The following is a 23,082-nucleotide window of genomic DNA, read 5'->3' as shown; positions in this document are numbered from 1 at the left end:
GTCTTCCTGGTGCTCCCTACCCATCGCAGAAGAGTCCACCTTATGGCCATTTCATGTTGTTGTGAGTACATGCCACCGGGTGGTCATGGTGGCGGTGGTGCACGACTTTAATCCCAGCACTCGGGAGGCAGAGCCAGGCAGATCCCTGTGAGTTTGAGGCCAGCCTGGTCTACAAAGTGAGTTCCAGGACAAGCACCAAAACTACCCAGAGAAAACCTGTCTTTAAAAAACCCAGAACAAAAAAAAAGTACATGCCTGTCAAGGGGCAGCTTCTTGGTTAAACTTTGACCTTAATAATAGATTACAAATAGGATCCATGCCACTTCTTAGAGTCAATAGTAGGGACCACTAGAAGGTTTTATGTTTATTTTTAGTGCTAGGGGCAGAACCTAGGACCTGCTGGGCAAGTGCTCTACTACTAAGCTACATTGACACTACCCTCCCACTTAAAAACATTGTTTTGACATTTATTTGTATTTTATGTGTATGGGTGTTTTGCCTGCATGTATGTCTGTCACCATGTGCATGCCTGGTGCCTGCAGAGGTCAGAAGAGGTGGTAGGATCCCCTGGAACTGGGGTTATAGACAGTTGTGAGTTACGATGTGGTTGCTGGGAATCCAACTCTGGTCTTACGCAAGCATAGTGAGTGTTCTTAACCACTGAGCCATCTCTTCAGTCTGATTGATTTTATTTTAAATTGTGCGAGTGTGCGTGCGTGCGTGCGTGCGTGCGTGCGTGTGTGTGTGTGTGTGTGTGTGTGTGTGTGTTTGCGCATGTGTGTGCATGGGCTATGGTGGGCCCACTCCCTCAGACCAGGCCTACATGCCCTTTCTTGTGAAGGACTCTCATAGTGGAGGTTGCAGTTCTTGTCCTGGGAGCTAATGACGTGAGCTTGCAGCAGGCATTCCTGTGAAACACGTGTGTCCTGCTGTGTTTCAGGGTATTGTGGGGAGACCAGATCCAAGGAAAATGGCCCTAGTGCTAAGTGTTCTACCGTTTCAAAGCCTCAGAGGACACCTAGGGAGAAGCCCTTTCTTGCTTAGTGTTGTGGTCTAATTCTGGCACTTTGGAAGCTGAGGCAGGAGGATCTTGGATTTGAGGTCAGCTTTATTAGGAGGAAGTAGGGGGAAGGACCAGGCTTGGGAAAGAGCATGTGCAGAGAGAAAGATGGTGGGGGGGGGGAGAGCAGCCAGAGAGAGGGTGGGGTCTGCATCTGGCTTTTTAAGGGCTCCTGGTGAAGCAGGCTTATGGAGCTACACCATGCATGTGCTGATTGTGTCGCCATGTTGTGTGTACACAGTCACCAACACACACTGATGACGTAAGACGCAAGACCCTTTGCTTAACTCCTGAACTGCACATGTGCGCACGATCATGCAGCTGGAGTGAGGGCAGAATTCTAACAGTTTGGGCCGTCTAGTGGGTTCTAGGCTGGTAACTGCTGGAATTGACCTGCAGCTGAGCTTAGCCTTGAACTTCTGATATGGCCTCCACCTCCTGTGAGTACCGTGATTCCAGGCATGTTCCACCACTCCTAGCTTTCCATATTTTAACTGAGAAAATCATGTTACTCATGATGTTATCAAAGTTCTGATCCTGGCCTTTAACTCCTGAGAATGCATTGTCAAAGAACTAATGTCAAAGAACCAAGCAGTGTAGATTGTGGCTGCTCAGGAGCGCTGGTGAGCCTCTCTAGATGTGCCACTGGTCGTTTGGGTGGTCTCCAAGGTACACTGACTTGCTGGAGAAGGAGGTCAGATAGTTACAAGTTTCATTGTACAAGAGACCGCTTTGCCAGTACCCTCACAGAGCACCACATAGTCCCACCCTGTGTTTCTTGGTAGATTCTCCCAGAGTGGAACAAACATCGCCATGTGCAAGTTCAGTCAGTGCAGTACTGCGCGTGACATGTTCAGATAGACACAAAGACCGTGGACTGCATGTCTCAAAGGCGATCTAACATCCAGGACAGCAGTTGAAGGAGGAAGCTTGTTATATGCTCAGAGGAAGAAAGGTTCCTCTTTAGTTTAGGAACCAACGTTCAGTTTCCGAGCTTCTTGGTTTGGATTATGCTCTTCTCTGTCTTGGGTTCTGCTCTACAGCCATTCCCTCAACATTTCTGCCTCCAACTCCTTCAACAGCAAACACCTCAGTAGAACTCAGTTAGAATCCAGTGACCCTGCCCTCACCAAGTTCTCCAGGACTTCAGAACTTGACATAGTTTTGGAGTTTGCTTAAAAACAAAACAAAACCCCCCAGATATGCTTTGACAATGGTCTCTGCAATACCCTTCTGCTACCATGTATCTCACTGGCTTCTAATCAGTGCAGAGACAAAAACAATAGTATAAATGATGTATATATACATGAATTTTGCTAAGTTCTTGCTTCCATTTACCAAATTTACCTTCAGATGTTCTTTATTTCATTTTAGCAGTAAAGACCAAAATAGAATTACAATAAAATGTTTTTGTAAAGATTTATTTTTAATTGTATGTGTATGGGTATTTTGCTGGCATATACATCTGAGTTCCACAAGCGTGCAGTGCCAGCAGAGGCAAGAAAAGGGTGTGAGATCCCTTGAAACGAGTTGTAGACTGTTGTGAGACACCAAGTGGAGTGCTGAGAATCCAACTCCCATCCTCTGCAGAAGTAATAAGTGGTTTGAATAAGAATGGCCCCATAGGCTCATGTATGTGAATGCTTAGTCACCAAGGAGTAGAATTGTTTGAAAGGATTTGAAGGAGTGGGGGGTGTGGACTTGTTGGAGAAAGTGTGTCACTGGGGGTGGGCTTTGAGGTTTTAAAAAGCCCATGCCCGGTCTGGTCTCTCTCTCTCTCTCTGCCTACAGATCAAGTTGTAGCTCTCAGCTACTTCTCTAGCACCATGTCTGCCTACATGCTACATGGACTAACCCTCTGAAACTGTAAGCAAGCCCCAGCTAAATGCTTTCTATTACAAGAGTGGCCCTAGTCATGGTGTCCCCTCACAGAAGACAAAGGTTAATAACACAGCCACCTCGATATGGCCAGTGTTTCCTGAATTTCATCTCCACCTCTTTTTGCATGTTTATTTCATTCCTTATGGCAGACCATTTCCTTCTGTGCCTGGAAACACGGCCACCATCCGTCTGCCCTGTAGTTTCTGTCAACTCAAATGCCCTTTGTGTACCAAGTTTAAAAATGATGGGCAAGGAACTTGTGAGCAAAATGGGCAAATGGCCATTCCTTGTTGGTTACTCACTCAGGGCTAGGGCAGTGGTTTTCAACATATGGATCATCACCCCTTTGGGGGTTGAATATCAGATACCCTGCATATCAGGTATTTTTATATATATATATATATATATATATATATATATATATATATATATATATAAAGATATAAAGCAGTAGCAAAATTACAGCTATGAAACAGCAACAGAATAGTTTTATGGTTGGGGTCACCACAACATGAGGAACTGTATTAAAGGGTCACAACATTAGGAAGGTTGGAATCACTGAGCTAGGGAAATGTGAAGGTCATGTAGAACCATGGTAACAACTTTGCATGCATATAGCTTTGAAGTGGGGAGATATTTCCTTGGATGAGAGTTGGTGGCTGGGAGGAAAATCCCCTACATATGTGTTGCAACAGCCTGGCAGGTTCTAGTGCCTTTCAGGTATTTGGACAGAGTTTTGTGGGAAATAATGCATTTTGCATTGAGGCATGTATATACACCCAAGTTTGACTGAAAAGAAAAGATGTGCGAGTCAATACTCACCCCACTGCATTCTAGGAATTATGGTCTTCTTTCATACTCTTCCAAGGTGGTTCATTTAAAATAATGCTAACTGTAACCTACTTTACTGATTTTACAACTCATTTTTGAATAATAGTCTGTAGTTTGAAAAATTCTGTGCTAGACATTAAGAGTAGAAGGTCAGGCTGTGTTCTCACGTACCCCGTTGTGGGCATTTATGAGAGGAAGACATTTCTGTAAAGATGCTGTGTGACATGGTTGTCCTTTCCAGTTTCTGTAGTGGATATGATAGCACCTTTCCTACCGAGGAATATTCTGGAGCTACCCTCCAAACTTCCTTTTTTTAGAATTTATTTTTATGTTGATGGGTGTTTTGTCTGCATGTATGTATGTATGTATGTATGTATGTATGTATGTATACCATGTGTGTACCAGATGCCCTTGGAGGAGGCCAAAAGAGAGCATCTGATTCCCTGGAACTGGAGTTAACAGACACTTGCGAGTCACCATGTGGGTGTTGGGAACCAAGTCCCAGTCCTCTGCAAGAGCAGCGAGTGTTCTCTCCAGCATCTCCCAGTCTGGGGTCCTGTGCTGTCAGCATCCCTCACTGGCTTTTGCATTTACCTCTTCCTGAGAAGCGGAGATGCTGCACACCTTTCCCCACCTGCCTTCTGCTCCTCCTTAAACATGAGCACAGCTTTCTTGACGTGGCAGCAGGAATGGTAGCGAACCTTCCTGATCACAGCTGGCTCCGAGAAGATGGCCGCTCTCTAGTCTTCGATCTTCGGGGAAGTGTTTGCATCCGTAGCCTCCCGTCTCTTCAGCTGCATTGACAGACTGAAGTGGAAGCTTGGCAGTCATGCCCGTGGACCACGTAGGACGCGGGTGGAGAGGTAGTTTCTGGCTGCTCTCGGTCAGACCCTGTGGCTCTAATGGAAAGATTAGACTATCTGGATGACACAGAATTAGGAAGAGGGAAAGGTTTCTCCGTCAAAACATAACAAGGAAAGAGTGATAAGTTTGACTCTTTCTGATTAATTTTTATTCATTGAAAGACAGATTAGAGAGAGTATTTAGAACCCATATAAGAAGCAGCTTGTTTTCAGAATATTTAATGAACTGCTGACAGGGGTGCCTTCGCCATGTATGGATAAAGGTTGGCAGTGTCTAGAAAGCAGGAAGGGGCGGGACCCGACCCGTGTCACTACAGTCCCTCTCCTGGGTATCTCCTTAAGCTGCAGTTTCTCCTGCCCTCTGATCTCACTGAACATTTCAGATCTACTATCGGGACCTCAAAGAACTTACGCTAATGTGAATCACATGTTACCTACCTTTTTAAATACAAAATTTAAGTATTTTCCATGAAAAAGGTTACGGGCCTGGGGATGTAGCTTAGCAGAGAGGCTAGCCCAGCATGTTTGAAGACCTGGACTCAGTCAGTGTCTGCTGTGGAAAAACCAACCAAACCACCACCACAAGAAGATGAGTTGTGGACACGAACATTTTGTACTGTTTTGTTTTGTTTGGAACGGAGGATCCAGCGCAGGACTTTGAGCAGGTGTGCTGAGTCCTCTACCTCTGGCCTCACCTCCAGCCCAGATGACACGGGCTGCTGTTGCTGTTATTTTGTTTTTCTAAGAAATACCTAAACTTTTCCAAGACAAAATACTAACAGGTAGAATCTTTTTTTAAATGTGGGATCTCACTATGTAGCCCTGGCTAGCCTGGTACTTGCTGTGTAGACCAGGCTGGCCTTGGACTCACAGAAATTGACCTGCTTTTGCCTCTGAGTGTTGAGACTGAAGGTGTGTGCCACCATTCCCATGAGAACATGTTGTTTTACTGTGGCAAATCTGTTTGACATCCGCCTTCACCAAGGACAGCTAGATAATCCTCGCTGCTTTTCTGTTAAGGCGGTTATGTGTTCTTTGGGTTGAAGTATATAGTGAAAATGCTGTTTCACACAGATACGTAATTGGGAAAAGGAGGAGTATTTAAATAACCTTTTCAGATAATTATGGATGTTCTTTTATACTCAATTAAAGCTTGAAAGGTTGGTGCGGTGTAGGACCTAAAACCAGGTCCCTGAACTGTTAATTATTTGTTACATTAAATGTGGCTTGCCTTGACTATTGAATAGGCTTTTACTTACACCTGACTAGGGAATATCATCCATTGATTATTTGGAAAATACTGACTTACTGAGTTATGCAGAACTTCCCACAGCTGACATTTTTCGTTGTCCAGCATTAAAATATCACATTGTTAACTTCACCACTGAATTCAGCAGGAACACACCAAGTGTTGGGAGGTGTCATGCTCGGGTGGCAGATACAGATTGTCCCAAATTCTCATTTTCACATGCAGGCCTGAATTTTATTGCTGTCACCCAAACTACCTGCCAGTCCTTTCAATTCTGAATAACCACAGTGTGTGTGACTGTCATACCAGTATGCAGGAATGGCCCTTGCTTGACAAAAAGCAGCCCCGTCTGCTCAGAGGCAAACAAGGGCAGTGCCCTGTGGACCTTGCCGACTCATGTGCTTGTGTGTTCTCCTGTTGACCACACACAGTGGTCAGGACTTGTGCTCAAAGGGAGAGGGCTCATAAAAGTAATATTTTTTTTTTAAACCTGGCATTCTGATGCTAATCTGGACATGAGGGATGTACCATTGTGGTTCTTCCTGACTTTGCCTATGTGAAGGCCCCAGCCCTTTAACCTATTCAAAATTCCCACTGTGAAAGAGTTATACATCAGAATTACGACAGTGGTCTTGACTGCGCATCCCTTGAAGGAGTCCAGGGAGCACCCGGGTCCTACGTCTCACCCTCGGGGTGCTGCCCAGCTCTCATGCCTGGGATCCCTGCGGACTGGGTTGGGGCATGTACGATCAAATACACAGCGGGAGGGGGCTTGTTAGGTGCTGGGGATGTTGTGTGTTTTCTTGTGGAAGGAACATTTGTTTTGGAATAGGCACACTATAAAAGAGCTTTGATTTATTTTTTAATTTTCTCACTCTGTGTAGGGGATTCTTAGCACTTTGGTGAAGACTCCCATACAAATTAACCCAGTAAGCTCTAGGACCTCACTCACCACACTAAAAACCAGCATCCTTGCCAAACCTGCTCTATACTGGGATAATTGTTTCAGTACATACACTCTTGCACCCAAACCGTGCTAGGAGCCGGTCAGTGCCAAGGAATGAGAGGACATTCTTCTCTTTTCTTTTTTCCCCCTTCCTTCCTTCCTTCCTCCCTTCCTTTCTTCCTTCCTTCCTTCCTTCTTTCCTTCCTTCCTTCCTTCTTTTTCTTTTTTGGTTTTTCGAGACAGGTTTTCTCTGTGTAGCTTTGACTGTCCTGGAACTCACTCTGTAGACCAGGCTGGCCTTGAACTCACAGAGATCCGCCTGGCTCTGCCTCTGGAGTGCTGGGATTAAAGACGAGCGCCACCACCGCCAGCTGAGAAGATATTCTTGTTGGGAGCTCCAGAGAATGGGAAGTTCATGGGTTTCCTCCACAGGTCAGCTCCACTGTGGTCCAGTTACCTTGGCTGTGGAGAGATGGAGGATAACCGCCCTTTGCTTCCCGCACTGTGCACACACTGAAAGCCGTGCTGGGCAGCACAGAAAGCATGCCTCCGTGTAGTCAGTCTCTGTGGGCTGCTTTGGGGCTTCATTTTACAGCACAGGCTGACCTTGAGCTCACAGCAGTCCTCCTGCCTCAGCCTCCTAAGAGCTGATACCACAGTTTAATCCTCCATACTCATTTGTGTTTTGCTTAAACTAAGAATTACTTTGTGTGAGCCTGAGCTAATTTCAGACCCCAGCATCCACACAAAGCCAGGCATGGCAGTGCATGTTTGAAGTATTTGAAACTCTAGCCCAGGGAGGCAGAGACGGGCGGATCCCTGAGCTTCCTGTCTAGCCATGCTAGCCAAATTAATGAGCTCCAGATTTAGTGAGAGACCCTGTCTCAAAAACTAAAGTGGAGAGTGCTTTACCTGGTGGGAACACCTGACATCGACTCTGACCTCCACACATCACGCACTAACGAGCCGGACCGTCCAGGAATATGTAAGTAGCATCAGAGGCCAATACAGGCCCTTTGTTTCACAACTGGGGTCCAGATTCAGTGAATACTTTCCTTATCAACCTCAGCCACGATAGATATTATTTGTAAGCATATGGTCTTAGTCTGAGTGTTTCGCAAGTTAAATATAACAGAACTCTAAATGAATCTGCTAATTGTGCTTTTCCTAATGCATCTCAAATAGGGCAGTCTCTAATTATAAGCAGCCCCTCCTTGCAAATGGCTGCAGCTCTTGCCCCAGTTTGCCCTTCTAAGCAGGCCCTGGGGCTGCAGCTGCAGTTGTGGTGCTCACAGAGTCAGTTGGTATGGAGGAAGGGAGGCGCTCTCCAGTGAGGCAGTTCCCCGGGCAGTGGACCCGGGAGCTGGGCTGGGGCTATAACCATCCTTCCTGCATGCTTGCTCAGTGCTAATGTGGCTGTTGTTTCCCTACTTTACCCTTGTCGTATGCTGCTGAACTCGGTGACAGGTTTGCAGTGATTCGAGTCTGTTTTTTGGTGTTGTTTGTTTTTATTTCTATTTTCTGAGGCAGGGTCTTGCTATGTTGCCCAGGTTGGCCAACGACATGTCCAAGCAAGGCCTCCTGCTTCAGCTTCCCGGCGCTGGGTCTAGCCTAACACTTGTGTTTAGCACATAGCAAAGAGGTTATAACATGAGGCAGAAAGTTGGGATATACCACCTCCCAGCCCTGTGACCTTCGAACGGCTTCTTTCATCTTCCCAGTTAAGTCTCTTTCACCTTCTGTGAATAGGAATGTTTGGAGCTGCCTCCCAGAATTACCATTCAGCTTCTATCATCCCATATCTAGGACATGGTGCACTCTCAGTACATGATAACTCTTGGGAGATTTCAAACCAAAAGAAAGCTTATTAATGATCTGTGCAGTGTAGATTATTCTTAGACAGCGCTTTGTTTCAGGGGTCTCGTTGAATCTGTTCCCTGGGGCAGTTGGCATGGAGAAGGCAGTAGATCTAGAGGAAAGGGCAGGTGGAGATGGGGAGCTCGGGAGATCCAGAGCATCATATGGAGCTGGGAAGCGGGGAGAGGCGGGACAGTATGAAGGTGGGAGGAGATGTTTTGCCTGCACTGAACCCTATGCTCATTGTTGCCAGGACAAGAACTATTAGTAATGAGTCCTGTATCTGCGTATTGACTGCTCAGTTAGCCAGAGATGAAGACAAACCACCATGTTTGGGCCCTTCTAATCCATCAGTCTGATCATTTTCCCCTCCTAGTTGTCCTCCTCTTCCTCCTCCACAGAGCCTCCCTCACATAGCATAGACTAGACTTGAACTTAATATGTAGCCAAACTGGCCTTAAACTCGACCCTCCTGTCTCCATTTCCCAAGTGAATTTCTGTTAGATCCAGCAGCAGTGGTATTGTTGGTCGGGACTAGGAAGCTTCTGAAATATGTGTGGGGTAGAGTAAGGATATTTGTAAAGGACAGCCTAGAACTTGACCATTTTGACTTCTATACAAATAGAACTCCCCACACCACCACACACACCTCACATGCGTGTGGTCCACCTTTATCATGACTTCGGGGGATAAAGCTTATAAGGTAAAAATATTTATTCACAAGTGGCAACAAGATGTCCAAGGTACCATGCATGCCAAGTAGAGGCATACATTGTTTTTTTTTGTTTGTTTGTTTGTTTTTTGGTTTTTCGAGACAGGGTTTCTCTGTGTAGCTTTGCGCCTTTCCTGGAACTCACTTGGTAGCCCAGGCAGGCCTCGAACTCACAGAGATCCGCCTGGCTCTGCCTCCCGAGTGCTGGGATTAAAGGTGTGCGCCACCACCGCCCGGAGAGGCATACATTGTTATGCCAGTGCAGAACATGTAGTCAGTGCCAACAGGGAAGTCCTTCTGCAGCATACCTGTTGAACTGGATTTTAAGGAAGGTAGTAGTTTCCTAGACTTGGTGTGATGTAATTTCAGCACTGGAGAGCCTAAGGCAGGAGGTCAGCCTGGGCTACACAACAAGACCTGTCTTTACACACGAAAGCAAAACAGAGGGCCCAGAGTGATGATGGATATACCTTTAATTTCAGCATTCTGGAGTCAGAGACAAGTGGATCTCTGTGAGTTCAAGGCCAGCTTGGTCTATATAGTGAGCTCAAGGCTAGCCAGGACTACATAGTGAGACCCTATCTCAAAATAAACAGCATCTAGGGTTATAGATATGAGAAGAGGGGAAGCATTTCAGAGATGGGGGAATGTGGTAGGGAAAGCCTGGAGATGGTGCACCTCAAGACAATGTAAGTGACTGGTTCTGGGTGGTGCTAAGGGCAGAGATTCTAGCTCTAAAGGGGGTTAACAAAAAAAACAGGTGGACCAGGTAAGGAGAGACTTGAGGCTTCTGTTAAGGAATTGGACAAGCTAGTGCAAGTGCAGAAGAGGGGTGATTAGTGGAGCCAGAGGAGGTGTCTTTCTGTAGACAGAGAACTGGAGGCAGGCAGCCTTCATGGACATATCTTTCTTGAAGAAAAGAGGCTACATGAAGGTGGAATGGGACTGTGTGTGTGAGCCAAGGTGCATGTGACCCGTGGACAGTGGCTGTGAAGATGGAATGGGACAGAGTGTGTGAGCCACGGACAGTGGCTGTGAAGGTGGGCTGGGAAGGTGTGGTGAGCCATGGACAGTGGCTGGGAAGGTGGGTGGGAAGGTGTGGTGAGCTGTGGACAGTGGCTGTGAAGGTGGGTGGGAAGGTGTGGTGAGCTGTGGACCGTGGCTGTGACGGTGGGTGGGAAGGTGTGGTGAGCTGTGGACAGTGGCTGTGAAGGTGGGCTGGGAGGTGTGGTGAGCTGTGGACAGTGGCTGTGAAGGTGAGCTGGGAGGTGTGGTGAGCCATGGACAGTGGCTGTGAAGGTGGGTGGGAAGGTGTGGTGAGCTGTGGACAGTGGCTGTGAAGGTGGGTGGGAAGCTGTGGCGAGCTGTGGACAGTGGCTGTGACGGTGGGTGGGAAGGTGTGGTGAGCTGTGGACCGTGGCTGTGACGGTGGGTGGGAAGGTGTGGTGAGCCGTGGACAGTGGCTGTGAAGGTGGGTGGGAAGGTGTGGTGAGCCGTGGACAGTGGCTGTGAAGGTGGGTGGGAAGGTGTGGTGAGCCGTGGACAGTGGCTGTGAAGGTGAGTGGGAAGGTGTGGTGAGCTGTGGACAGTGGCTGTGAAGGTGGGTGGGAAGGTGTGGTGAGCTGTGGACCGTGGCTGTGAAGGTGGGTGGGAAGGTGTGGTGAGCTGTGGACAGTGGCTGTGAAGGTGGGTGGGAAGGTGTGGCGAGCTGTGGACATTGGCTGGGAAGGTGGGTGGGAAGGTGTGGTGAGCCACGGACAATGGCAGTTGGGGTGATGTGCAGATAACTGGATGAGAACAGGTGTTAGGTCATGGGACAAGAAGCTCATTATTCTATTCCACCCACCCTTGCATAGTGTCACCATGTTACTGTGCACGATCTAGGCTGGCTGGATTTAATCACCATTTGAGGAGGGGAGAAAAGGAGGGAGGGAGGGAGGGAGGGAGGAGAGAGAGAGAGAGAGAGAGAGAGAGAGAGAGAGAGAGAGAGAGAGAGAGAGGAGATGCAAAGTACAGGAAACAGAAATTGTTTTGAAAACTATCATTTGAACCTAGAAAATTGAGAAGGCCATTCAAGTGTGGCCACTGCAGTCCGCTTGTGACTGCTGGTTCCTGCTGGACTGTTTGTAGACGCCTCTGGAAGACTGTTTGACTTCCTCTTTAAATCTCATTCTCCACTGCCAGATGTTCCTTGTGTGATGGCCCAGACGGATGGAACCCTTTTGGAGAATAGGAGCACAGTTCCATGTAGGAGCACAGAGGACACTTTATTTCAAAGGAGGAAGAGTTTTGTTGGGAGCCCATGCACACAGCACACAGCAGCTCGCCTGGCATCTCTGGGAAGGCAGGAGGGGTGTGGGTGTGCATTGCCTGGCTGCCCTGGCCCCTGTCACGGGAAGGTAGAGATTTATGTGACTCCATTCAGTGAAAGGGCTAAGGATAAGAAGGAAGAGCAGGCTGTGCTGCCCTAGAAGGGCACTAGTTAGGCAGAACTGTAGAGTGGTCTGTAATGGGTGAGATTGGGACTAAGGCGGTGGCTTTCCCTAGGAAGCCTCTGTCTTGATGGAATTGAAAAGTCCTACAGTAACAGTAAAAGACAGTAGAACATTGGAGAAGGTGCCCAGTCATAACCATTTAATCACTGTGTTTTTGCAGTTTGTCTCATTTCATATATGTGTGTTTTTATGAGGTGCAAATAATACTCAGTATGATGCTGTATCCTGGGGTGTGCACTTGAAATTGTAATAACAATTTTATTTTATTTCAAGGTCATTTTTAGAATAGAAATTTGTTATGAATAATTCCATTGTGCTTATAACTCAGAGTCAATCAAGCCATCCCTAATGTTAAGTATTATTTCTTATTTTTAGATCCTAAACATGGCTGTATATGTCTTCTGCTTTTATTCAGTTATTTCCCTAGAGTCGACCCCTACAAGTGGACCTGTGGAGTCAAGGGTGTACTATACTTACGTTGCTTGCCACAGCTCTTTCCTGAAATAAACCCTGTATCTGTCAACACTTAGGTAATCCACCTAGAAACTATGAAATTGTCTTCTTTTACCACAGTTTTGATGTTAATTTTTAAATCTCACATTGACAAAGTATTATTCCCTTAATTTAACTTTTTAAATTTTTTTTCTTTTTTTCAAGACTAGAGATTGAACCTAGGACCTCATGTATGCGAGGCAAGTACTCTATTGCTGAGCTACAACCCTAGTCCTTAAATTAACATCTTAAAAACATATCTTCAGTCATAATTTAAACTAAAAATTAGTTCATTAATTTGTAACCAAGTGAGCCACAACCTATATTATGTTCATAAAACCATGTATATTACCTTTTCTGTTCTGTGATGTTTCCAGGTTTATATCACTATTATTAAAGCTCTAAATCTGTGTAAAATTAAAAGTTTTCTTCATAATATGCTACGTCGGCTCAGTCATATTTACACATTTAGCATGTTTTGAAATTTCTGCAGTTTGATGTAGTAGCTTATGCTTATAATCCCAGCACTTGGGAGGTCGAAGCCAATCTGCCCACATTCTGTCCCCTCCAGCCCATCTATCTGCTCCTCACTCCCAGATTCATTTTCCTAACACACTACCTGTTGGCGTACCTTAGCTGACTCTCCATTTCTACATGAATTAAGGGTACACTTTTCACCTTGGCCTTCAGAACCATCCCTCTGCCGATGATGAAAATGGCACAAGAACATCAGTGTGCCATGCAGCTCCTTCCTCGTCCAGATTTACCTAGTTAAAATCTTTTAAAGCCACTCCCTTTTAAAGCCAGCCGTTGAAGCTCCATGAGTGAGGGCCACGGCTCATGGCCCTGGAGACACTCTCATGCTGGCTTTACACCACAGCTCGGGGCTTTCAGCCTGGTACAGGCCTCTCCATGGGTGGGCTTCTGCCCTGGAGATGGGGCCTTGTGCCTCGTGAGAATAGCTGCAGTTGTGTGTACAGCAATCATGGGCACAGGATAAGTGCCGCTAAGTCAATGTTAGTGAGGTAGAGTAATAACAGTGTCACAAGTCTTGTGCTGTAGCAGATGGAAGCTCCAGCCACAGGTCTGTCTCTCTAGACCTTCTCAAAGTTGCTGGATTCCCCAGCCCTGATCTACAAGTAGGCCTGGAAATAGTGCTACTTTATTCAATATGAGACATGAAGTGTTAGCACGTGTAGGCACAAAGTCAGAGCAGATGTTTAGTATGTATTGGCTGTTCTAAACCCTTTGTGTTTAACTACAGCCTGGCTGCCCTGTGAAGTGCACCACTGATACCATTTCCCAGAGGGAAAACTAAGACACGGGGAAGTTAAGTGTCTTCTTGGGCTCACACAGCTAAAGGCTGAGGATTTGGGACTCAGTCTTGAGACTCCCCAGCCCACTCCTACCTGCCTGCAGTGTGACTTCTCATTATTGCATGGTGTTGTTGAATCGTTGGTGCCTTTATTTTATTCCCCTCACCACCTGCCTGGTCAGCACTGTCTCGTTTAGGGCTGTAGACAGTTCCTCATACTCCCTGTGGCACCTAAGAAGCACTTCCTGTGTAGAAGAGACTTGATGCTGTCAGGCTTGATGCTTTCAGGGGTCCTTTTTGGGCCCCTTGTCTTCTCCAGCCCCCTCTGCTCTGGTTGCTTCGTGGGAGAGGAAGAATGCCGCCATACTCTCCTTGCATGTCGCCACACTGGCTTCTGTGGACTTTGGGGTCACCCCTCGAAAGCCCCTTTGTATTAGCGTTCTTCAAAGGGAAAAAAATGAGGTCTGCACTCATCCTATGTCACTTACAATCTAAAACTTGATTTAATCAGAATTCCTCTCCCTGAGTAATCTGAACTCCCATATTATAGTAATCATTGTTTTGCTTTGATATTAAGATTTTGAGTGTTGTTTTTTACAGCACTCTTTTATTACCACATCAGTATATGCTCATTACACATGTAGTAGTTTGAATCACAATGGCCCCTGTAGGCTCATAAGTTTGAATGTTTGGTCCCCAGTTAGTGGAACTGTTTGGGAAGGATTAGGAGGTGTGGCCTTGTTGGAGGAAATGTCACTGAGGGTAGACTTTGAGGTTTCAAAAGCCCATGCCAGGCCTAGTCTCCAGTCAGTCAGTCAATCAGTCAGTCTGTCTGTCTCTCTCTCTCTCTCTCTCTGGATCAGGATATAAAGCTCTTAGCTGCTGTTCCAGCACCATGCCTATCTGCTTCTTGCCGTAATGACCATGGACTAGTAACCCCCTAAAACTGTCGCAGGCCCCCAGCTAAATGCTTCTTTTATAGGAGTTGCCGTTGTCATGGTGTCTCACAGCACTGGAACAGTAACAAAGCATTACAGGAAGCTAAAAGTGCAGAGAAGAGTTTGTTAAAAAAAATAACTATGGCCGGGCGATGGTGGCGCACACCTTTAATAACAGCACTTGGGAGGCAGAGGAGGCAGATCTCTGTGAGTTCGAGGCCAGCATGGTCTACAGAGCAAGTTCCAGGACAGCCAAGGCTACATAGAGAAACCCTTGTGTTGAAAAACATAAACAAACAAACAGACTAGACTTTATTTTGCTACTTAGTGATAGTCACTTTTAACATTTTGGTAAATGTGCTGCTTGTATTAATTTAATTACCTCCTCTGTAAAGTTAGATACCACCGATACACACCATATTTTAGTGTTATTCTACTGTATGAATTATAAGTATTGTTCTTGACTGGTTTAAAAATAATTGAGGTAAAAGGAAGGTAGAATTTATGTACGCTCCTGACAGTCACCATTGGGCATTCATTACTAACATGTTCTTAGTAAGACCTACATAGACTTTTACCCAAACTCCGTTTTGGATTCTGTCTTAAGCAGAAGAATAACTGGAAGACAGAAATTCCAGGGTTGGGGAGAGTTTGGAGGTGGTTTCCTCTGTGGATGGCAGGCCCTGGCCTTCACCCTGTCCTCCGAGTCCCGCTCCTGAAACAAAGCTGACTTTGGGCAGCGCATTGCTGTATGTGGTACTTGATTCTATATGCCTTGCTTTTCCATATGCCTTGCCAAATTGGTTTCCTGACCATGACCTCGTAGTTCAGCATTTCCTCTTCCCTCCACCCGTTTCCTCCCTTCACTTTTGATCACTGAGGTCCCCCCCCCCTCCCAGCTTTGAATCCCAGGGCAGTTAGTTATGTGGTAGCCAGAGCTACAGTCAGGAGACCCCACCCTGGTCTCCTGAAATTCTTCTTTGGAAAAGTGCATTTGAGGGGTCTGTCCTCTGTAACTGTAACATGACACCACCAGGCAGTATAAACTTGTCGTTCTGTTTTGCACAGCAGATGTTGGAGCAGTGAAACATTGTTTCTTCATCAATCTTGGCATCAGCCTTGCCCGGGAGGATAATTTTCAACTCTTACCTGACATGTATAGTTCGGCCATCTTGTCCAGCCCTGACCTCTCCCCTGGCTGGAGTTCTGAATGTCTGTGTACTTTGAAAACCTCTCTGATAAGTGTGTCTTGTCCCTTTAAGCTCAGACCCTCCTAAATGGACTTCATTGTGCTGCATACAGACCTGCTTTCGCTGCTTGTTTTTTTTTCTTTCCTGTGGAACCCGATACCTCTGTCTCCTGGAGAACCAGCCATTAGCACAGGCAGAACCCAGCAGAGTGCTCAGACACTGCCTAAGTCACAGTTGAGGAGTTCCCTTGTAGATCATTAAGGTCACTTCGAAAATATAATTTTAAAAGTCTTAGTAACCATATCTATTAAAATTACAAATTATGGGGGGATCTTAGTAATAGTTCTGTAGGATACATAACTGTAAGTAACTTTTGCTGAAGGGATAATACATAGAAAAACATATATTTTCGGATGGGATCCCCACCCCCCCACCAGATGGTCTAGAGATTAATGCAAGCCCAATAAAAGTAGTAGTGGAATTTTTTAAAAAGTTGTTTACTGTTCCTCTGTCTCTCTGTCTCTGTCTGTCTCTGTCTCTGCTTGTCTCTCTCTCTCTCTGTCTGTTTCTCTCTTTCTCTCTGTGTGTGTTGGGGGGCGGGGCATGAGGTGCCATAGCACCAGTGTGGTGGGCAGAGGACAACTGTGGAGTCAGTTTTCTTCCGATGTGGGTTTCTTCTTGGCTTGGGAAGCTAGGTGGATGATGGTGCCTTTTGCTGACAGAAGAGACAAAGAAAGGAGAGTGTGTTCTGCCTTGGACCCTTTGAACTTAAAATACAAATAAGATGTCTCAAAGGAGATGTAGAGTCAGGTATTTGAATCTGTAATTCTGAATCTCATTAAAGATCTAGTAGAGATACACTTGGGAGACATCAGCACAGAGCCCACAGTTGACAGTCGGGAGGGTAGTTATACAGGAAGAGTATTTAAGTGACAAAATAAGGAAGGAACGCCTGAGGGAGTAGAGCCTCCGAGAGACTGAGAGGCAGAGAAACAATGTAGTCAACTTAAGAATTTTGGCTGGGTATAGTAATTCATGCCTGTAATGGCATGATTTGGGAGGCTAGGCAGGAGAATTGGGGATTGGGACCAGCCTGGGCAACATAAAGATACCCCGTCTCAAAGGCAAACACCACTCTACCACTCCAGCCACACCTGCCAAAAAAGCTAAAACCAACAAACAAAACATCCAAGCAAACTCCTCACAGACAGAGGAGGTGAAGGAAGTAATGGGCCGTGGACCGACTCCCATGAAGGACGAAACAGCGCTAGATGGGTAGGAGTGTGGGGGAAGGAGATGTATGGGCTACCTGATCAGGGTGGGTCAAGTTAAAAGAGTGTGGTGGCTTCTGTTTTCTTTATTCAGTCAGAGGAAAACAGTAAAATTATTTGGGGGGGGGTAGGGGAGGGAGGATGTTTGGGCATGCTGGCTTTTAGATGAGTTCTGTGGAGTTGGTTCTCCTACTCTGTGGTTTCTGGGGATCCAGCTCAGGTCATCAAGCTCATTCAGCGGGTACTTTACCTGCTGAGCCATCCTGCTTGTCCCAGGAGAAAGCATTTCTGTTGTAAATAAGGGACAGGGTCTGGGAGAATGTTTGAAATAGCTACTGAGTGAAAAGGAAAGCACACTGTCATAGCAGGTATTTGTGGACATAGTGGGATTTGAACTCTAGAGAGCAGCGTTGGTGTGAGGCAGAGTTGTGGGGCTGAGGCTTGAGCTTAAGACTAGGTGGAGATTTGGGATTGCTAGAACCTTGTTAACAGCTCAGTGGAAAATGAGCAACTGGCAGCAGCAGAATGTCTGGGCAAGGTTATTGAAGAGGAGAGGTCGGAGACTAGAAATACCCAGTGAGGAGGAGGTCATGGTAGCTGTCTATGTTAGGGTTTCCTATTGCTATGACAAGACGCCATGACCTTGGCAACTCTTAAAAAGGAAAAACAGGGACTGGAGAAATGGTTCAGTGGTTAAGAGCATTGGCTGCTCTTCCAGAGGTCCAGAGTTCAATTCCCAGCAACCACATGGTGGCTCACAACCATCCGTAATGAGATCAGATTCCCTCTTCTGGTGTGCATGAAGACAGGTCACTCATATACATAAAATAAATAAATATTTAAAAAAAAAAAGGAAAAACATTGAATTGGGTTGGCTTACGTTTTCAGAGGTTCAGTCCATTATCATGGCAGGGAGCATGGTGGTGTGCAGGCAGACATGGTTGTAGTTGATTTTTTTTTTTTTACTCTTTACTCTTTGGGGGCCTGCCACCTAGCTCCCAAATAAATACACAGAGACTTATTCTTTTCTTTTCTTTTTTTTTTCTTGCTCCTACCTCTCTCTCTCTCTTCTCTTCCTATTTATTCTCTCTGCCTGGCAGCCCCACCTGTTTCTCTCTTCTGCCTTGCTATTGGCTGTTCAGCTCTTTATTAGACCAGTCAGGTGTTTTAGACAGACATAGTAACACAGCTTCACAGAGTTAAACGAATGCAACACATCTTTACATCATTAAACAAAATATTGCACAGCATAAATGTAACACATCTTCAACTAATATTCCACAACACATGCTGCTGGCTACATCTTGATATGCAGGCCACAGGAAGTCGACTGAGACACTGGGTGTTATCCTAAGCATAGGAAACCTCAAAGCCCGCCCCACAGTGACACACTTCCTCTAACAAGGCCATACCCACTCCCAACAAAGCCACATCTCTTTTTTTTTTTTTTTTTTTTTGGCTTTTCGAGACAGGGTTTCTCTATGTAGCTTTGCGCCTTTCCTGGGACTCACTTGGTAGTCCAGGCTGGCCTCGAACTCACAGAGATCCGCCTGGCTCTGCCTCCCGAGTGCTGGGATTAAAGGCGTGCGCCACCACCGCCCGGCTAAATTTATATATATTATATATTTTAAGATTTATTTATTTATTATGTATATGGTGTTCTGCCTGTGTGTATGCCTACAAGCCAGAAGAGGGCACTAGAGCTCATTATAGATGGTTGTGAGCCACCATGTGGTTGGTGGGAGTTGAACCCTGGTCCTCTGGAAGAACAGCCAGTGCTCTTAACCTCTGAACCATCTCTCCAGCTCAAAGCCACATCTCTTAATAGTGCCACTCCCCATGAGATTATGGAGGCCAATTACGTTCAAACCGCCACAGCCACCTCAAATAGGAGAGAACAGTTCCCGGTTGATGTGGTGACTCTGGCTGTGCCTCAGAACCACTCGTAGAACTCAAAGCATCGCCCTCTGCTTCACTAACGCTGAGAGGAGTGGGACCTGAGAGTGGGGCCTAGCTTCGGTGTTTCTCATACCGTGAGCCTCACGTTTGCAGTGGTAGAGAGTGAGGAGGGGGGCAGACGCCCTGGGGAGCGATTGGACCTGGCAAATGAGTTGTCGGTGATTTGATGGAGTACAGTTTCAGTAAATAGTAAGACAGGAGTATTTCAGTTTGTAGCAGGGGAGGCTGGGTGCAGACAGTTTTGTGGGGCAAGTAAAGTAGATGGAGAAATCTGTGCCAGGTGCTCTCCAGTTTTCTCGGGGTGAATGCTGTTGTCAGCTGTTGCCTGTGTGAGGCTCTCTCTGAGACTTCACGTGAGACTTGAGAAAATGAACTAAAGCTATACGGAATGTAAGAGACCGCAAAGCCACAGGGATGGCCTTGATGGCCCGGAGTTGCGTTCTGTAATTACCTGGTTTTACTGCTGTTATTGAAGTAACATACAGTGCTCGTGCATGTAGTGGGGTGACACGTAAAGCAGGAGACGGGGCTTCAAGTTAGCAAACAATGCATTTGCTCAGAATGGCTCTGAAAATCGCTTAGGAACGTAAATGGTGGAGACTAACATTCTTCCATCTTCATGGGGACAGTTTCTCCAGCAGCAAGATGAAATCGGTGGGGAAAATGTGACTCTCAGACAGGCGGTGAGCACGCCTTTAATCCCAGCACTTGGGAGGCAGAGGCAGGAGGATCTCTGTGAGTTCGAGGCTAGCAAGGCAAGTTCCAGGACAGCCATACCTTTTACACGGAAAAACCCTGTCTCAAAACAAACAAACAAACAAACAAAGTAAAGTGACTCTCTACATTGAAAGAACTTACTCAGCTTAATTAAATATTGTTGTTAAGGACAAGTACTCAGACTACTGAGGAAGAATACTTAAGTACTGAGTATATAAACGAGATAACGATACTACCTAAATTGCTATTTCCCAGCTTTCTTTTGTAATTTGAGCATATATAATAGAATTTGAGAATCAAATTCATGATAATGCATGACTCACTGTATTTGTATTTCTGGGGTGTGTGTGTGTATGTGTGTGTTGTATAGTATGTGTATGTTTTAACACAGGCTGGCATGTAGCCCACATTGACTTCTAAATTGCTGTATACCCAAGGATAACTTTAAATTTCTGCTCTTGCCGCCTCTGCTTCACGTGTGCTGGGATTATAGGCATGTGCCATTACATCTGGCTTTATATTTGTAGTTTTTGCTTTAAGAACGTGTAATAGTTAAGAGCTTAGTCTTGGAGACGTGATAGAGCATGCTTGTAACTCCAGCATTTGTGAGGCTGAGGCAGGAGGTGTGAGCTTAAGTCCAGCCAGGGATACATTCTGATTTGCAGGTCAGCCTGGGCTACTGTGACAGGTAGTTTTGGTTGTGGACTTGATTGTATTAAGAAACACCTAGGGCTTTAGTGAGGTCTTTGAGTGTGTCTGTGAGAGCTTTCTGAAGAGGATTAACTGATGGAGATCCGTCCTGAATAGACCCGTGTCTCTGTAGTGCAGTTACAGCCGCCTCATCCTCCCCCCACGTCTTCCCTGCTGTGCTGGAACTCACCCTCTTAAACCAAGAGCCAAATATGCCTTCCTCTGTGGTCACAGCAAGGAGAGAAGTACTAACACAGCTACGTCAGCGACACTCACAGTGTGCTCACAGCACTCCCCTCTTTCCCTCCGATCACCTCTCTAAAGTCAGCATGAAATTAGTATCTACTGTGTAGTACAGAGCCAGGGACACAGATCTGGTTGTAGTGATGGTATGTGCTGATTTGTGAGTGTGGTGTTAGAATACAAGGCCAGAGTTTTATTAGAATGACCTGTGACCCCATAGATCATCTTGCCTTTCCAGTCAAGCATTGCATGAAAGAGCTGCTGGCCAAGATTAGATGCTTACTATGAAAAGGGACGGAGCTGTGACTTTAAAAGGATTGAACCTACCTAAAAGAGATCACTCTTAAAACTCAGAACAAAACAAATACACTTGTCAGGACACAAAATCAATCTTTGCATCCAGGCGAGTGGTAAGTAATTAAGGTAGTAGATTCCTACTCTGTGGATTGTTTCAACCAAAAAAAAAAAAAAAAAATGGTACTCTGGTATCAAAGGCAGACTTTTCTGGCGACATGAAGGATGAGTTGCTAGATTTTAGGTCTTGAGTGTGGGGCCAGGCAGGAGAGGCTTTACTTTAAAAGTGTGTCCCTGTTCAAAGGGGCAGTGCCGTGAGTCTGGACCTGGGCTATAGATGAAGCAGAGAATTGCTAAAAAGGAAGCAACCTCTTTTGATAGAGGGAAACCCGTAGATCCACAGTGGAAGCAGCACCAGGCTTTTCTTCTTTTATCATAGTAGCAAGTAAAGAGATGTCTTTGTGCTGTGAACAAACACAGTCACCAGGCTGCACGCGTGCCCTGATGCTCACAGTGAGGCAGCAGCCCTCTGAGCTTGTCTGCTGGCCCTGCTTCTTCCCTCAGAGTTTCTCAGCTGCCTTAGTTTGCTGTACACAATTCAGAAGAGCAAGATAAAGCTGTTCTAGGACAGCCAGAGCTACATAGAGAAACCCTGTCTTGAAACAAAACAAAGGAACTTAACCCAACTTCCAAACTTCTTTCTTCCTTAGGATAGCCATATATATAAATTATATATTATATATAAAATATATATATTATATATATATGAATAAACTCGGTCTGTGCTGTCAGTCTGTTGCTATTGTTCTTAGTTTTGTTCATTTTTCCTGTCATGAGGATCTTTTTCTGACACTACAGATGACCTTTTTCCATTGCAGCATAGTATTCTAGCATTGGCTATATTCTATTCAGAAAGTCTATTATTGGGCATTTGTGCTGTTTTTCATTTGTTTTTTTTATAAGCAACAGTGTGCTGGAAACATCATACACTCTTCAGTCTTTGCAAATGTTCCCATTTTTCTCCATAGGATAAATTCTTTTAAGTGTGGGCTTCAAGAGTCTATTGATACATGTTAGAATAGTTCATAATGTTGTTGGTTTGCTCCGGGGACTGTAACAGCGCATGAGAAGGCCTGTGTTGTCTGTTCACTGTCTTCTTTCCTGATGTGACTAATTCATTATTTTAGTAACTTTCCGATCCTATGTGCTGAATGTTGGCATCTTAATGACAAACAATATAGATACTTTTTTTTAAACCTTGCCAGGATTTGTTTTGAAAAACTACAATCTTTCTACATTTGTTTGCTTGCTGTTACTATATTTTGCAAGATGGGATAGCAGGTAAAGGTGTTTGCAGCTAAGACTGACAATCTAAGTTCAATTCCTGGGACGTAAAGAGTGGAAAGAACTTCCCAAAATTGTCCTCACCCCCCAACACACTGTGGCATGTACACCCCCTGCCTCCACACACATACAGAGAAGGGAAAAAAAAAGTAGGGACTGAAGCTGAGCAGTGGTGATACACGTCATTAGTCCCAGCACTCGGGAGGCAGAGGCAGGAGGATCTCTGAGCTTTAGGCCAGCCTGGTCTACAGACTACAGAGCCAGTTCCAGAACAGCCATGATACACAGAGAAACCTTGTCTTGAAAAACCAAAAAAAGGGGTGGGGGGAGGCTGGAGAGATGGCTCAGTGGTTAAGAGCACTGGCTGCTCTTCCAGAGCCCTGGGGTTCAATTCCCAGCACCCACATGGCAGCTCACAACTGTCTGTAACTCCAAGATCTGACGCCCTCACACAGACATACATGCAGGCAAAACACCAATGTACATAAAAAAGAATAATAAATAAATTTTTTAAGAAGGGGTGGTGGTGGTGCTGGAGAGATAGCTCAGCAGTTTAGCACACTAACTGTTCTTCCAGAGGACCCAGGTTCAATTCCCAGCACCCACACTGCAGCCTCCAAACATGCGTAACTTCAGTTCCAGTTCCAGGGAATTTGACACCCTCCTCTGGCCTCCAAGAGTACCAGGCACATGTGATGTACAGACATACCTGCAGACAAAAGACTCATACACATA

General features: G+C 45.7%; 1 protein-coding gene across 1 annotated transcript in view; it reads left to right on the top strand.

Annotated features, from left to right (window-relative positions):
* Sertad2 (SERTA domain containing 2) overlaps positions 1 to 23,082 on the top strand; it is a 111,412-nt gene that overhangs the window by 21,555 nt on the left and 66,775 nt on the right. The gene's annotated exons all lie outside the window — the stretch shown is intronic.

Source organism: Peromyscus eremicus, chromosome 10 (genome assembly GCF_949786415.1).
Source record: "Peromyscus eremicus chromosome 10, PerEre_H2_v1, whole genome shotgun sequence".
Lineage (NCBI taxonomy): Eukaryota > Metazoa > Chordata > Mammalia > Rodentia > Cricetidae > Peromyscus > Peromyscus eremicus.
Note: the sequence above shows the minus strand (reverse complement) of the source record. Positions and strands in the feature narration are given on the sequence as shown.